General features: G+C 38.9%; 2 pseudogenes; both read right to left on the reverse strand.

Moving 5' to 3' along the window:
* Positions 1 to 1,414, reverse strand: LOC148928398 (uncharacterized; annotated as a pseudogene).
* A 1,866-nt stretch (positions 1,415 to 3,280) lies between these two features.
* Positions 3,281 to 5,478, reverse strand: LOC148928399 (uncharacterized; annotated as a pseudogene).
* Positions 5,479 to 5,844: the final 366 nt, after the last annotated feature.

Genomic DNA, 5,844 nt, shown 5'->3' on the forward strand with positions numbered 1-5,844 from the left:
TTCTTTATTTAAGTCCTAGTATACTGGTGAGATCAGCCCACCCTAATATCAGTTTACAGTCCGGGAACTAGACATTCTCTAGGACACCCGGATTCATATCATCCCCTCCTTCTTTTGAAGAATTTGTCCTCAAATCCCGATCAAGTTCACCTACAAAATCGAGCAAGTCCAAATCAAATATCATAGTATCGTGCAAGAGGTTTATTTCACTTCGGAACCAAAAAGACATTTCACTAACAAGGAGATGGTTCTCACAATCATAATCAACGAACCAACCATCACACTCAAAATCTAATTTGGCAATGAGAACAAAGGACACCTCCATCTTAAGATCATTTTCTTGAATCTTACAAGGAATCATACCAAGTAAAGAATCAAGGTTGTCAACATGATGTTCACTTAATAACTCCAACACTTTGAAGAAGTGATCATTATTATGAGAAGAATGTGAAGAAAAACTATTATACATATCATGTAGGGTATGCTCAACACAAGACATGTGAACCTTGTAAAACACCACATGAATCTTGTAAAACATAACATCAATCAACATAAGGAACTTATCGAAATAAGTTCCTTGCAATTGCTCTAACAATTTCAAGACATGAGCACACACATGAGAACAATGCATTATTATGACTTTAATCACAACATAACCCACAAAAGATATGTGAGTGGAAAAGTCCTTCACAAAAAGACCATAGAACATCCCGATTCCATTGAAGGGTCTAACCATTTTGCAATGAAAACATAGCGACTACCAAGTTCTAAAGTCATCAACAATTTCAGTTCTCTTGGTCCTACTATTCTCATCCACATATTTATGAAACTTATAATTACGAACAAGAGAAGACTTAGACATCTTAGTATGCAAGGAAGTCATTCCAACATTCAAGCTAAAATCCATAAGAGCAATGACATGCCTATCAATGTATGATTTTACCAAGAAAGGGTCATCATATAATGCAAAGATAGATTTGGAACCCAAAAGTTCAAGATCATGCCACCACATATAACACCAATTATCAATGCCAAAACTTTTAAGCCACGTGGAATTTTCAACACTAATAACCTTTATATGCTTCATTGAATCTTTAGCACGAGTCAAGGTTAGAATACTTGAACCTTGGATAAGGAGCGGTTCAACTTGGCCTTGTTCACATGAGTTCATTACCGGTAAGAAGTTACTCGGTGCCTCCTCAACTCGGGGTTCACATTCCAAACCTTTCAATTTCTGCATCACAAAGTCATCAAAGATGAAAGACAAATCGAAAGAGTTAGTGAAATAAGTGTCGCTCTTCTCACCAAGGGCAAAAAGGATAGGGTTATTTAGAGCCCTCCCATGGGTGATCTTAGAGTCTAACAAGCAACCTTTTTTTCTCACATGCTTGTGGTTTTTCTCTCTTAAAAGCATTGATTGACACTCAGCCCAACCACTCTCTCTTGGCTTTTACATCTCCAATTTTTTCCTTTTCTCACACTCTATATTTTCTTCTCTCTTTTGATCATTCCTTAAAGGCTCATTTACTTTTGCAATATCAATTGGCTTCATTTTCATGCTCAAGACTTGAAGGGCTTTTAATGGCTCGCGCTCTTTTTCGGCTTCCACTATGCTAGACACACTATCATTAAAAGTTGGGTGTGCGCCTTCTTCATGTACGGCCGTGGAAGACTCTTCTTCATCATCATCGGCAACAAAATCCACCATATGCTTGACACGCTCTTTATCGTCACACTTATTTTGAATCAAGCCCTTTGAAGGAGTGAAGTTGGTTGACAACCACGACGAAACCTTCGTGTGATTGCTAGGATGAGATAGGTTAACCTTCTTTGGTGAGATGCTTCTTCGGCTTGTGTCTCCACCACCATGTCGAGGGCTTGAGCTCATCCTTGCGTTACTTGAGACTTCCACCCCCGTTAACCACTCATGCACCTTATGACGATCATGATGCCTCATCCACCTAGAGTGAGACTCTCCATGGAACTTTGGAGCTTGTTCCCTTCTACTCCCTTTATCAAGTCCATCATCATGGTACCTTGACTTGTAGCTACTCCTACCATGTCCCTCTCGGTCACTAGGTGCCATGGAATGGTTATGTCTAACTCTATCTCTAAGGTGGCTTATATCCTCATGATACGCCGTAAATCCTCCTTGCATAGCATTCACAATACCCCGCACCTCGTGCATCTCCTTCATGATTGAGGAGAACATCTCTTTGATAGTACCATCGGATGATGAGACGACTTTATTTATAGGCGAGTTATGCCTAGAGTTCACCATTTCAAATACCTACAAAACAAATTGGACAAGACTAGGGACAAGTCCCTTTTTGTTAGTAACACAAACAACACACACACCCGAGAATGGAGAATTTAGTGAGGAGCTCACTTCCCATATTGTAAAATCCCCTTTCCCCAAACTCACACCCAATGTCACTCGAAGGGCTTAGAAATTTTGGTGGCTAGGATACTCTCCCTCACTTGCTCTCAAAGATGTTAATCCACAAGGGTAGCACAAATCACAAGCAAGCTATGCAACTAGGCAAGTAATTACTAGTTCTAGAAGCCACGAGATATAGTGAAAGCAAGGTACTAGGCCAATGAGACAAATTAACAAATACTTTGTGTGCACAATTTCAACCATCAACAATAGACCAAACAATTGATGAAATTTTGGCCTACAACTTTTAGACAATCAAATTGACATACCCAAGAACGCATATATCAATTTATAGCTAAAGCCCATGGATAGAACTTGAGATCTCTTTTTTTTTTTTTGACAATTTTTCTAACAATTTTCACCCTTTGGGGATTTTCTTTTTTTTTTTTTCTTTTTGTTTATTTGCTTACAAGAACAAGAACCAATGGCTCTTGATACCAAATAATGTGAATCCTCTAGATTGAAGACTCATGAATTTGCCCCGGACTTGTTCTTGTAAATAAACCCAGCGAATAAACAAGATAAACCAAGAAATGGAACAAGAAAAATGGATAAAATGATAGAGGATGGATTAGTGTTATGATTTAGGTGAAAAACAAGAATGAAATCCCAAAGGCACTTTCACATACAAACACCTAATGGCTCCACAAACTAGCAACACAAGAACTAGCAAGCATACCTTTACAATCAATCTTAGCCCGGCAAAAGATCGAATGCAACCCGAAGGAATTTGATAAGTCTTCAAAAGATGAAGAAGGTGAGCTCTCAAATATGGAAAAATTGTCTCTTACAAATATTCAAAAGCTGAGAATGAAAACCATACCAAAGAGTATTTATACTAAAACAAAAGTAATAGGAAAAATAGTCTTTAAAATCTTAAAAAATGGCATTTTCGGGCAAAACGCCCGGCCCCGGCGTTTTGGGGCCTTGCCCGAGCGTTTTCTCTGTGGCCGGGCACTTTTGGCAGCTCTGCGCGACTTTCGTCAAACGGCCATAACTTCCTTATCCGAGCTCCGATTGAGGCGTGTAAGGTACTCACGCGAAGCTCTTTTGACGATGAAGAAAATGGTTGTCTTAGAACAGCATTTGGACATCATTTTGATAGGAAAATTCTAGTTTGAGTCAGACCTTCGAATCCGGCTTGGCTCCTTGCAGTATCTCCACCTTCTTTTCGGACCACAATCAACCCATGGCCCTCGATGTCGTTGCATCCTATGATTGTGAATACCCGGATTCACATCATCCTCTCCTTCTTTGTGAAAGGATTTGTCCTCAAATCCGGTTCTTCGATTATTCTCTAGGACACCCGGATTCATATCATCCCCTCCTTCTTTTGAAGAATTTGTCCTCAAATCCCTATCAAGTTCACCTACAAAATCGAGCGAGTCCAAATCAAATATCATAGTATCGTGCAAGAGGTTTATTTCACTTCGGAACCAAAAAGACATTTCACTAATAAGGAGATGGTTCTCACAATCATAATCAACGAACCAACCATCACACTCAAAATCTAATTTGGCAATGAGAACAAAGGACACCTCCATCTTAAGATCATTTTCTTGAATCTTACAAGGAATCATACCAAGTAAAGAATCAAGGTTGTCAACATGATGTTCACTTAATAACTCCAACACTTTGAAGAAGTGATCATTATTATGAGAAGAATGTGAAGAAAAACTATTATACATATCATGTAGGGTATGCTCAACACAAGACATGTGAACCTTGTAAAACACCACATGAATCTTGTAAAACATAACATCAATCAACATAAGGAACTTATCGAAATAAGTTCCTTGCAATACTAACAATTTCAAGACATGAGCACACACATGAGAACAATGCATTATTATGACTTTAATCACAACATAACCCACAAAAGATATGTGAGTGGAAAAGTCCTTCACAAAAAGACCATAGAACATCCCGATTCCATTGAAGGGTCTAACCATTTTGCAATGAAAACATAGCGACTACCAAGTTCTAAAGTCATCAACAATTTCAGTTCTCTTGGTCCTACTATTCTCATCCACATATTTATGAAACTTATAATTACGAACAAGAGAAGACTTAGACATCTTAGTATGCAAGGAAGTCATTCCAACATTCAAGCTAAATCCATAAGAGCAATGACATGCCTATCAATGTATGATTTTACCAAGAAAGGGTCATCATATAATGCAAAGATAGATTTGGAACCCAAAAGTTCAAGATCATGCCACCACATATAACACCAATTATCAATGCCAAAACTTTTAAGCCACGTGGAATTTTCAACACTAATAACCTTTATATGCTTCATTGAATCTTTAGCACGAGTCAAGGTTAGAATACTTGAACCTTGGATAAGGAGCGGTTCAACTTGGCCTTGTTCACATGAGTTCATTACCGGTAAGAAGTTACTCGGTGCCTCCTCAACTCGGGGTTCACATTCCAAACCTTTCAATTTCTGCATCACAAAGTCATCAAAGATGAAAGACAAATCGAAAGAGTTAGTGAAATAAGTGTCGCTCTTCTCACCAAGGGCAAAAAGGATAGGGTTATTTAGAGCCCTCCCATGGGTGATCTTAGAGTCTAACAAGCAACCTTTTTTTCTCACATGCTTGTGGTTTTTCTCTCTTAAAAGCATTGATTGACACTCAGCCCAACCACTCTCTCTTGGCTTTTACATCTCCAATTTTTTCCTTTTCTCACACTCTATATTTTCTTCTCTCTCTTGATCATTCCTTAAAGGCTCATTTACTTTTGCAATATCAATTGGCTTCATTTTCATGCTCAAGACTTGAAGGGCTTTTAATGGCTCGCGCTCTTTTTCGGCTTCCACTATGCTAGACACACTATCATTAAAAGTTGGGTGTGCGCCTTCTTCATGTACGGCCGTGGAAGACTCTTCTTCATCATCATCGGCAACAAAATCCACCATATGCTTGACACGCTCTTTATCGTCACACTTATTTTGAATCAAGCCCTTTGAAGGAGTGAAGTTGGTTGACAACCACGACGAAACCTTCGTGTGATTGCTAGGATGAGATAGGTTAACCTTCTTTGGTGAGATGCTTCTTCGGCTTGTGTCTCCACCACCATGTCGAGGGCTTGAGCTCATCCTTGCGTTACTTGAGACTTCCACCCCCATTAACCACTCATGCACCTTATGACGATCATGATGCCTCATCCACCTAGAGTGAGACTCTCCATGGAACTTTGGAGCTTGTTCCCTTCTACTCCCTTTATCAAGTCCATCATCATTGTCACACCCCAACCCTTATGACTTATGCACTTACTATAAATAAATTCAAATTTTCAAAAGCACACATATTATATAATTTTAAAAATCAACCTTTATCAAGTACATATTTCAAACATTCTAAACACCAGTGGGACCCTCTCACCACTCTATATACTAC

This window comes from Salvia hispanica, chromosome 4 (assembly GCF_029641045.1).
Source record: "Salvia hispanica isolate PSC_SH4W2 chromosome 4, Shi_PSC_v1, whole genome shotgun sequence".
Classification (NCBI taxonomy): domain Eukaryota; kingdom Viridiplantae; phylum Streptophyta; class Magnoliopsida; order Lamiales; family Lamiaceae; genus Salvia; species Salvia hispanica.